Source organism: Zalophus californianus, chromosome 1 (assembly GCF_009762305.2).
Source record: "Zalophus californianus isolate mZalCal1 chromosome 1, mZalCal1.pri.v2, whole genome shotgun sequence".
Classification (NCBI taxonomy): domain Eukaryota; kingdom Metazoa; phylum Chordata; class Mammalia; order Carnivora; family Otariidae; genus Zalophus; species Zalophus californianus.
In genome coordinates this window covers 213,240,271-213,251,787 of record NC_045595.1, presented here as the reverse complement: position 1 = coordinate 213,251,787, position 11,517 = coordinate 213,240,271, and the positions used below count along the sequence as shown (strand labels likewise).

The 11,517-nt window shown below is 62.7% G+C and overlaps 1 long non-coding RNA gene across 1 annotated transcript; it reads right to left on the bottom strand.

Moving 5' to 3' along the window:
* Nucleotides 1-277: 277 nt before the first annotated feature.
* LOC113918283 lies at nucleotides 278-10,954 on the bottom strand. The gene is made up of 3 exons (XR_003518511.1): nucleotides 10,462-10,954; nucleotides 831-942; nucleotides 278-601 (listed from the first exon to the last, which is right to left on the bottom strand). It is a non-coding gene; the product is annotated as an uncharacterized LOC113918283 (long non-coding RNA).
* Between the last annotated feature and the right edge of the window lie 563 nt (nucleotides 10,955-11,517).

The following is an 11,517-nucleotide window of genomic DNA, read 5'->3' as shown; positions in this document are numbered from 1 at the left end:
CCAACCCCATCCAGACCCCGTCCAGACCCCCATCCAGACCCCCATCCGGCTAGCCGCAAGGACAGGGACAGCCAGATGCCATGCCCCGAGGGATGGCACAGACCCCCTCCCACCCTGGGGTTGACCAGAATGAGACGCAGCCTCCCGGTGGAATCCCTGGTTTCCAGAAGCTCAGCGGACAGAGGATTGTCCTGGCTCCTCCGCGAGGGCCCTTCGCCCACATCCACGTGGAACAGAGCAACCACCCGCGTGCTGATCTGGAGTGAACCCGATTTTAATAAGCCCCGCATAGCAACAAACAAAAGCTCTCCTAAAGCTTTCCTGAGACAAACGGGAACTGTGAATTCTGAGAGTACGAAGGAATTACTCATTTCACTTTTGGGTGTGACTATTTGTAAAGAAAGAGTTGTCTTTCGAGATGCTTGTGCAGCGCTATGGGGGTGCTGGCCTGGCGTGGAGGACTTCCTTGGAACTAAACCCGAGCTGGGCTGTGGGTGGGCTGTGGCCAGGAGGCCCTGGCCGTCGGTCACTGGTCTCTGTTGACAGGGGCTGTGGGGGTGACAGGCTTTTCTCTCCACGTTAGCCTCTGTCTGACGATTTCCTAATAAAAAGCCAAACATCAGTCAATCAATCAACAGGTGGATTGCCCATCCCATCATCACCGCTGGTTAAGAACGCCACCAAGTCCTGTTGGGTCCCCAGGAAGGATCAATGTAATACCACTTAAATTCTGGGAAAACGTTAAGGCAAGCAGAGCTATAGGCTAGGAAGGCTTAAAATCAAGGACAGAAAGCAATACAAAATGAGAGTCAATGCTGATGTTTTCGAACCTGTTCTCATGCGATGGGAGCCATAATCTTGGTGAGGATGACACTTTGTACGTTTTGTCTGCTGTGCAAGAAGCTTGACACATTGGGCAGCTCGTTCTCGCTCCACCGGTACCTGCGCAAGGGGACCCACTTACACTTACCACCAAACCTTGAACGGCTAAGAAAAGTATTTCAAAGTTCCCTTTATTTTTATATTAATTTTGAGAAGTAAGGCATTAAGGAAATGCAAGGATGCCGTTTCACATTCCTGCTTAACACTTCCCCACGCGCTTTTGAGACCGGTCGCCACCTCTTCATCTTCCCGTTTGCTCGGGCTGCTGGGCCGCTGGGCCGCTGGGGTGGGCGCTGCTGGGTGCGGGGCCGGCAGAGGCCAGGCTGGAGCAGCGGATGGGATGGGGCGGGGGGGGGGGTGGTGCAGTGAGCCTCTCGTGGGCATTTCCTCCAGCCCGGGGAGTGGGCAGGGAGGTGCAGGAAGCCGCCTGGCACCCGGGCCCCCTGCACAGAGCTGCCCCTGGGGTCATGGCCCCTCTGAGGGGGACTGGAGCCCGCGGGGCCAGATGGCAGCGGTGGGCGCTGTCGGCCAGCCACCTCCCTGCACAGAGAGCCGTGGGGGCCCCAGACAGAATGTCCCCACTGCGGCCGGGAAGCCCGCGGGCCGCCACTGCTCCGGCCACTTCTGTTGTTTGTTTAGGTTTTTCTTCTTTGAGCTACAGAAAGGAGCTTGAGAAAGGAGAGCTCTGTGGCTATGGGACCGTGGCAGGGCTGACCACATCCAGTCGGGCCGGGCCAGGACCACCAGCCCCCCTGCCACCCCCACGGGCTGCCCCCCTGCTTGAACTACTTCTGGCCCTATCGTGGACCTTTTGTTCAAAAACAACTTCGTCGAGGGAGAACTTATCTCCCATGAAATCCACTTGTTTTAAGGGCGTCATGGGTGAACTGTGATAACTTCACCAAGTCGCGCACCACAAGCGTGACCCACGTTTGGAGCATTTCCATCACGGTTTTCTATAAAAGAGACGGATCCTCGTTTGCGGTCCTCTGAAGGCAGAGCTGGGGACAGGGACTTGGGCGCAGGCGGGTTCCTTGGAGGGGACCCCAGGAGGGCACGACAGAGGGTCTCTGCAGGGGCTCCCTACTCCGGGCACCTGGGCTCCGAGGATCGACCTCGCAGGACTGACCCTGCAGGGGTCCGGGCCGCTGACGGCAGTGGGGGCGGCGCACCCGGGGGCCTCTTCCTCAGCCGCTCTCCGGGCTGTCCCGTGCAGTCCCCCCCGCCGGGCGGCGCACACCCTCCCTGTCTGATGCTGCCCTTCGCTCACCAGCCTCCCCTACCAACAGACATGTAGACTGTTTGGGGTTTTCTCTCTCAAACACTGGCTACAACGATGGCCTTTGAAAGGTATCCACAGTAAGAAGGGGGGCCGGAGGCCTGCAGGGCATGCGAGCACCCGAACGTGTGAGTGCGCGGTGATGCCAGGGCTCCCTCTAGGCCGGTGTGAGAGACCCGGGTGGCCACGGTGCAGAGCGCAAGGCGTGGCCTCTCTACAGGGAAAGCCCCAAGATGGGGACACGGCGAGGCCTCGAGATGCTGACTTTTGGGGTCCATCTGCTCGGCTTCCTCCTGGACAGGTGAGGGCCGGCAGAAGCGCAGGTGGGGGAGTCCTCAAATCAGGGGAAGGACCCACGGGGCAGGGGCGGGGTGGCCGGTGCACAGGACCAGCTTGCCCAGTGGAAGCGCGGAAAAGTGCGGGCGTTGTCTGAGACCCTCCCTTGACCCAGACCAGCGGGCGCCTCAGTGTCACAGAGCGCAGGGCAGGCCAGGCGGCCCTTCTCAGAGGTGCCCACCCCTGCTGTGGGTCCCACCTGCGTTCCTGCTGGGGGCGGGCCTCGCCACTGTGCCTCAGGCAGGGTGCCGCTCATCCACATCCGAGGCTCACTTCTGCTCACAGCAGGCCTGTGGGTGCAGGCGCGGGTGCGGCGGCCCAGGGAGGCTGGCAAGACAGGTGAACTGTGGGTCCTGCCCACCTCCCGTCCCACGCCCATGTCTCCGGGGTGGCCTGGTGTGGGACTCCCTCGGGCTCTCTCGGGCTCTAGGAGGTGCGTAGCCTGGCTTGGGCCAACTCTGCAAGGTGCAGGGGGGTTTTCAGGCTGGACAAGCAGGAGCAGAGTGAAGAGAGAGAAGGTGGCTTGGGGTGCTGGGGCTTGGGGTGCGCCTGGTGGACGTTGGCCTCCCCCGTTGCGGCCGTGGCTCCAGCAGGAAGGGGTGGGAGGGAGGGACTGTAGCGGGAGCTGCCGGTGCCTGGGCCAGCCTGGATGAAGACAGCCCAGGGTGCTCACAGGACCCGGACCGGTCGGTCAGCCAGCTCCAGGAATTCCCTGGCTGGGGGCTGTTGGGCACCCCGGGATACGACTGGGTGAGTGGGGTGCCCACCGAGAGGGGGAGGTGGATCTGGGCACCCAGAGGACGGGCAGGGACGCCCGATGTGTGCCAGGCGGGGGAGCTGGAACCAGCCACGTGCAGGCCGAGGATCAGGGAGCCATGCTGCTTCCCAGCTTTGCCTCTCGGGGGGTGGCTGCTGAGGGGGCCAAGCTTTGACTCCCCACTGGTACATGGGCCTCGGAGGGCTGCGTTGCGCTTCTGAGCTGGACTTTTCTCCCAGATTCCAAGTCCCCTCCTGTCTCCGTGTATGGGAGGGCCAGGGTATGGGAGGGTGGCTGGGCAGGACCAGGAAAGCAGCATCAGCGGTGGGGACGAGAGAGGACCGGTGATCCCACTGGAGCTTAGAGCCAGAAGCTGGAAAGCTGAAGGCCAACAGACCGCCCAGCACCTCCATGTCAGCGCCCTCCAGGACTAGCGGAGACCACGGAACAGCACAGCAAGGAAGAAGCCCAAACCACGGATGCTACCCAAGATCCGGAAGGCACCCCACTGCTGCCCCGTGCACCCAGCAAGTGCAGGGGCAGGAGGAAGTCATCTGTCATCCTACGCGGGTCCTCAGTGGGAGGGAGACAGGGCGTTTCCGGGCTTGCAGGGTGACAGCCAGGACGCATCAGATGCCACCCGGCTGAGAAAAGTGAGCAAGGCTGTGGAACAAGGCGGGACCGATCACAGCCACACACAGGGCTTAGTGCTGGTTGAAAAGGTAGAACAACATTTCTAAGCAACAATCCAAAGGTGTTGACAGTGTTGGGGAGCAGCCGTGCCCCACCCGCCTCCCACCAGCCAGGGTCCTGGGGCCACGCTGTCTCAGGCCCCCTCCTGCCCTTGACTGGGGTCTCACGCGGACCCCAAGCTTTGACAGTCAGGGTCGAGCTCTGCTGTGAGGAATGACCTTGAGCCTCTGACCTTCGTGGACACTGGGAGAGGTCACACGTGGGCAGGGTGACTCAGCAGCGTTGGCGGTAGGTGGAGGGCACTCGTCAGCACGGGCAACAGAGGGTCTAGGGCAGGACCCCTTGCACGGCAAAGACTGCCTCGAGGCTTTTCCTTGACTTTAAAAGCTCAAGAAGGACCAGCTTAACCTCTAGTTGGACACAGTGGCCCGCTGGAGTCAAGCACCTGGGACCCAGAGTGGGCAGACCCTGCCCCATGGGGCCCCTCATAGTCCCGAGCGACCAGGGCTGCTCCCCGGGACTCCAGCATGCTGACAAACCCAGATGCTCGCTTGCACACCTGGCATTCGAGATTCAAGCACCACCGCCACCCCGAGCGCCTCGTGGTCCTCCGGGGGACACGCACCATCCACCCCCATGGCTTGGGCTGTCTCCTTGGGCCGTGCCATCGTCTGCAGGGTGGGTTCCATCACCCACCACTTGCGCGATAAAGATTCACCCCACATGACAAATCAGCCAAAGGCTGTGCCATCCGTGTCCAGTCTGAGGTTAATGGGGGACATTTCTGCTCGGCTCGGATGCCCTCTTGTGGACGGTGGTCCCGGGAGGCCCAGCAGAGGGAGGAATCCGCTCCTGGCCCCTTTGCCAGATGTGGAAGCTCTTCTCCCCATGCTCCCCTAGCCCAGCACCTGGGACCAGCGCCTGGGTCTAGAGCCCCTGGAGTGGGGGTGGGGGGTGTGCCTGGGGCGGCCGCCCAGGGTGGGGGCTCAGAGTCCAGGGTGCTGCCGCGGCCCAGACCTGAGAGCAGGGTGGCGCTCCCTCCCTGGGAATGCAGGGCGGCCAGACGCAGGCCAGGGCTTGTCTGCGGGGAAGATTGGGCACGGAGTGTGCCCTGGGTGTGGGCATTTCCGCATGAAGGCTGGGGCTTCTCTCCTTGGAAACTGCGTCACCCTCCTATAATCTGGGCCTGGCTCTGGAGACAGTGACTCACGGGGTCAGACCGGTGACCCGGCACTGTCACACTTGGGCTGTCCAGGATCTGCCTGAGCCTGGAGCTGACCCCCCCGTCCTGCGCTCAGGGACTTGGGCCTCACGAGGATGGCCCGCGGCCAACCCAGGCCTAGAGCCAGCAGCCCTGCCCTACCTGGTGGCGGAGCTTGGAGGGAGCTTCGGGGCCCGGTGGTTTGAGAGTGACTGGCACCCCACCCCTGACGGTCCTGGGGCCTGGCCAGGGCTCCGGCCTAGGGAGCTGTGTGTGACTATGTCACTGGGGGACCCCATGGGCTTGTCCCTCTGATGGAAGGGAAAGTCCCTGGTCGTGGAACCCCTGGGCCAACAGTTTCCTCACTTGGGAAATGGGGTGACGACAGAGTCTGTTATAGCGGCACACGCCGAGTGTTGGCTCAGTCTGGCACGTGGGGACATTCCCAGCTGCGAGCGGATCCCATGGTGGCCTTGGGCAGCAGGCGTGGGCTACCTCCCCACGCGGGGTCACTCACCTGCCTGTCCGTGGGACCCCACAGCCCCTGACCTGGCCCAGGAGCCTCTCTGACCCCCACCAGGGTGCTGCCGTCACCTCCCCAACCCTCTCTCCTCCCACCTTGTCCCACGGCCCCGCCGTCCTGAGCTCACCTGTGGACTCTCCATCCCAGACCACGGCCCTAGAGCTGCGTCAGCGCCTCCCAGGCCTGCACCCCGACACCCGCACGCCCCTCCCCACCCTCCCTCTGCCTCCAGGGAGCCGGGGACCCGCGTTTCCTTCCTGGCTCAGCCCCTACCTGCTCCTGGGCCCCCACGATTTTCAGAGAGTCACACAGGCTCCTGTTCAGCCTCGTCTCCCGCTGGCCAGGTGTGTGGTGCTGGGCAGGCCATGGTGACACGGGGACGTGGGGAAACTCCTCTGCAGCCACGGGGCTGCCAGAGGCTGGTGCACTGGAGCCTCCAGGCGAACGAGGAGTCCTGTTTTCACCTCTTCTGTGGCATGGTCCTGGGCAAGCACCTGCAGCTCCAGAATCCCACCTCACGGCCTCCTCGCGGGGCTCCCCACACCCGCGTGCCACGCGCTGCGGCCTCTGCCGCCTCTGGTCTAGGGCTGACACTCCCGTCCCTGCCCTTCGGGAGGGGCACCCCCAGCCCAGGCATCCTCCTCCGGGAACGAGACAGACTCTAGAATCTTCTCTGCACAGTCTACAACCGGGCCTCCAGCGGCTGATCTGAGAGGAACCAGAGCTGCAGGCCGGGCAGGGCCTTGACCTTGTGGCCAGAGGCTTCCGGGGGGCACAGGGAGCGTGCGCTCCATTAGCCCTTCCAGCAACGAGGCGGCTGGCTGGAGGAGAGGACCGGTTCCCACACTTGGACCACTGCCTGCAGGCCCAGCGGTGCCTCTCGACGCCGAGAGGAGGGGGTGAGGAGGCTGCGGCCCCAGGACCCTGCGGTGTCTCCGGGTCAGGCAGCGGGACCGGGGAAGTGGGGGCCCCGGGAGTCGTCGGGTCAGGCGGCGGGACTGCTCTGGTGGACCAACCGGCCTGGTCCCCCCACCCCGCCCCCGGGCGGACATGCAGGGCTGTCGCTGCATCGGGACCTCAGCTCCTGACAGCTACGGGGTCCGGCGTTCCCGGGCAGGGGGAGGGACCCCACGGAGGAGGGGCTTGGACGGGTGCGGATGACGCCACTGTGCACATGGCCTCACGCCTTTTCTTCTTAGAACAGTCTCCCCCCCGTGGGAGTATGAGGTTGAAGCCTAACGTTTTTAAGTGTGAATGTTTTAGGGAGGGGCCCTTGTTCTGAGGTTCAGGGACTTTTCTGCCCTTGTACACCGGCCAGTGTGTTCAGGAGCCGGACACGGAGGCCCACAGGGGACACGGGAGGTGCGGTCCCAGAGGCCGGGCGGCGTGGGCTCTGGGCTCCGTCCTCCTTGCCCGCGGCCCTTTCCCGTGGGTTCTCCGGGCCAAGGCCTGTGGAGAGCTTTCTCCTTGGGCTTCTTATCGGCCCATCGGCCCATTTAGGTAATGACACTTCCTGCCCGTTAATCTTGGCCGAGATGAAGTCAGCTCCGCACCGATCTGGCCAGAAGCTTGCGGAAGACTTCCTATTTGGGGAATAGAACGGAGCTGGGCCTCTGGCGCGTCGAGGAAGTGGAGAGCCCGGCTTCCCGAGCAGCGGGCAGGAGAACAAACAGGGACACGGCGCCTGAGCGCCGCCGAGGGCCCACGTCAGAGCGCGGCCTTCCTGGGCTGGAAGCGGCCGGCCAGCCCGAGGATTGACATCCTGGCCCCGCAGACCCTGCCAGTAGGAAATGGGGGGGAGGGTGTTGGGCCGGTGCTTTTCTGGGGGCCTAGCTGGGAGGCCAGGCCCCGGCTAAGGCTCCCCTGACCACCTGGGGTGCATCCGGTGCTCTCAGCTCTGCAAGTCTGCTGGACGCTCCCCTGCGGCAGGCCTAGGCCACGGCCTCCCATCTGACACCTTGCTTCTCAGCCTCTGGGAGGCACGTGGGGTGCTGCGCCCGTGAGCTCCTGGAACCCCTTTGCTGAGCTCGGCTCACAGGCTCCAGTCCCAGGCTCTACAGCGTTCCCCGCCCCCCCGCGCCCCGGCCTGGGAGATCTGACCCTCTGGTGGGCGCCGAGCAGCAGAACCGGGGAGAAGCCAAGTAGCTCTCCCTCCCTCCATCTCCAGCTGCATCTCTACGCTCCGAGCTTTGGAGCAAGGCCCTGGGCCCTGGGCGCTGGAGCACCCCCTCTTTCTCCTGTCCCTCCAGCCTGGGGCATGGTGGGTCCCCCAGCACTTGGCATCCTCTGCTCGCAGAGGGCCGCCTGAAACCCCCCCCCCCCCGTTAATGCCCCAGGAGCCCTTCACGATGACAGAGACAACTCGACGCCAGGCAGCTTCCCTCTCTCCAGGCAGGGCAGTCCTTGAATGTGTCTGTAGTGTCCCCAAGGCCCCCACGGGTGAACCCCACCTCCTGCCCTCCCCCACTCACCTCCCGCATAAACTGTCCTAGAATCCTGCCTCAGCATCTGCTTCTGGGGGACCCACCCCAGCCAGCCTCCCACTCGTGCCTCGTCATCCCCTGCTGGGCCTCTCAGGGGCCCCTCACTAGACCCCTCAAGCATCACGGTCCAGGGCAGACGGTGGGCCTGCCTCTTGGCCAAGCCACCACTTGCTCTCTGATCCTGAGACTGCGGGCAGGGAAGGAAGGCAGAGCTGGAAAGGGAGGGTGCATCGGGAGGTGGGGGCAGGCTGGGTGCTTTGGCCAGCGCTGCGGGGAGCTGGTGCAGACTTTCCCTTTGCTGGCTTCCCTGGGACTATGGGGCCTGCCAGTTGCATAAAGCACTCCTTACATAAGTGGTGTGAAGATACATGAAAAGCCCCAGGCAAGTCAAAACAACCCTAAATGGGCAGGGATCCCAGATGGACAAACACCGGGAACGTGGTGAGTAACTGGTCGGAAAGCCCCGGCTGGCAGGAAGGGGACTCTGGGTGGGGTGGCCCTGGAGGAGAAAGTGGTTGGGCCGAGGGACGCACGTGGGGGCCTCCGCTCCGAGCCTCCAGGTGGCCGCCCCAGCCCTGCTCCAGCCGCCGGCCTCAGCCTCCTGCCGTGGGCCTCGCTCGCAGGGCGCATGCGCCCGCGCGTGGCTGACCGGCCGTCATGATCGGGTTGGGGAGGTCAGCGCAGGCCCCTCTCTTCACACCTGGAGTTGGGGCCCACAGGGATCCTGGGACATCCCATGCTGAGGTCCTTGACTTGGTCACATCTGCAAAGACCCCTTTTCCAAATAAGGCCTCATTCACAGGTTCCAGTGGTCAGGACCTGGGCAGAGTTTGGGGGACCACCGTTCACCCCGCTCCAGTTGGCAGGGGAAGGTGCCCCTTGAATCTCCTGGCTCTACTGTGAGCTGGGGAGGCTCCTGGAGGCGTCCAGACGTGGTGAAACCAGCCGGGGTCAGGACAACCTCTCTGAGCCGGGCTCCTACCCTAGGAGCCCCATCCCAAACAGACCCCCACTGCCCCGCCTTGAGCTCCTCCCTGCCCCACCCCCTGCCTCGCTGGGGCATCTCCCAATCCCCCCCCAGAACACCTCCATCGAGGCTCTCCTTGTCCCCCCAACTTCTCTGGATGGGAGCTGAGCCCGCCGGCCCTGGCCCCGGTGCCTGGGTGGGAACTCAGGGGTATCCAGGCCTCTTCTGAGGCTCAGAGGCAGTGAGGACGGGGCAGCGCGGGGTGGGGGAACAGGAAGATGGGAGGGGCTGGACTCCCCCAAACCCTAGGGCTTAACGCAGGCTGTAGCTGCCCCACCCCCAGCTCTGGTCCCCCAGCACCCCCAGGCCTCCTGCAGGCAGCCCACCTCCAGTTCCTCCAGCCCTTCTGATGCCCTGGTGCTTACAGGGACCCCGGGGAGCACAGACCCTGGGAACCCAACATGGAGGATGTTGTTTGTTTTACGCTGAGTTCCCCTGAGGGGGATGAGCTGGGTGCCCCAAAGCCCCCGGGACCCCCACTCTGGGGCTGTCCCAGATGGTAGATGCAGAAAAATAGCTCCATCTTTCTAAGCCACAGGCCTCTTTTTTGGGAAGCCGAGCCCCATCTTCCGGCTTCCTGGGACCCAGCCCCCAGACAGGCGGAGGTTTGCGGCTTGTGCATGGTGGCCGCGCCCCGCGCCCCGCTGCTGTATGGCCCTCACAGCTCCTGTCCTCTCTGGGAGCCCAGTGGGGTGTGGAGCTCATTCCCCGCCCCCCCCGCCAGCCTCACACTGTCCCTTTTCAGGGCAGTATCTTTACCCAGGGTGGTGCCCACGGGTCAGCCAGGCCCGGATTTTACCAAGAGGCCCTGGGGTAGCCGCCTGCGGGTGGGAGAGCCCAGGCCTGGCCTCGGGCGTGCTGGACCCCTTCCCACCCCGCCAGCAGGAGCCCCCCATCCCCCTACCCGGTCCCAACTTCTTTCTCTGGCTGGAAGGGAGTCTGGACGTTTCACCCCTAGCAAATGGCCAGACAGGGAATATTCTCACGCAGCCAAAAATGACTCAGGATGGAAAGTGGGGGTGCTCACAGGGGCCGCCTGTGCTTTCCAGCTCGAGGGGCACGGGGCCCCAGGATGCTGCTCCCCCAACGGGAGAATGAGAGGGCACCCACCTGGGGGTGACAGGGCACCCCCAGGCCAGGGCCGTGGCCAGAGACCCACGGGCCCCTAAACAGCACCACCGCCGGTTTCCCAGGGTCCTGAGAGCCCACTGATTCTAGTCTGGATTAAAGCTGGCTCACTGCCCGTCTCCTGCTGCTCTGGATCCTCTCCTGGAACATACATGCCGTAGAGCTGACCCCCTCGCTCCCCACATCGTGTTCCTCTGGATCACGTGACCGCTGACTCGCTGTGGAATGGTTTTCCGAAAACATATGCTGGCTGTCATTTTGTCCACTGCTGTGTTTAAGCATTGACACCGATGTGCTCGTGGAAGGAATCGGGCTCTGTCTGACGTTTCGCTCATTTCGTTCATCCCCTCTGGCTCCATCCCTCCTTTCCCTTTTCCGGCTTCTTCAACATTTTGTCATATTCCATTTCCGCTTAGCTCTTGGCTCTTTGGGGCTTTGCCTCCGTGAGTGTTTGGTAGTGGTGGCTTCGAGCCTGTGAAATTCTGCCCTCCCCTCCCACGTCCTGCTCAGCTTCTCTGTTGCCACGTCAGCTAACGCGTAGGAGCCCCCGGCCACCTCCCCCTTCCTCTTTAGAGCCATTGTCCCACTGACTTCTGCCTCTGTGTTGTTTGAAAAGATGTTTGCACTTGTTTATTTTGTGCCTGATTTCTTTTTCATTAATAGTCCTTTTTAGAGAGTAGATTTAGGTTTGCGGAGAAATTGAGCAGGAAGTCCAGGGAGGTGCCTCTGCTCCCCCCTCCCCTGCTCAGAGCGCCGCCCCCCCACCTGCATTCACTTGTCACAGTTGCTACATTATGACTGTTAACGAAAACCACAGCTTACAGTAGGGTTCACTCTTGGTGTTGTATGTTCTGTGGTTTGGACTCACTGTATAATGACACAGAGTAGCTTCCCTGCTGGGAACTCTGCCCACCCCCCACCCCCACCCCCAGCCACCTTTTTTCTGTCTGTTGTTCTGCCTTTTCCAGAATATCTGTGTTGGAAGCACACAGTATGCAGCCTTTCCAGACTGACTTCTTTTACTTAGCGATGTGCCTTTCGTGTTCTTCCACATCTTCCTGTAACCTCTGCGGTTTGGAGGAGAAAGCGATGGTCATTTGAATTGCTCTTCCCAATAGGTAATGCATCCCTTTTCTCTCGGGTTCATGAGATCATGGCGGGGGGGTTGGTTTGCTTGGCAGATTGTTTGCAATGTGGCTGGGCATCAT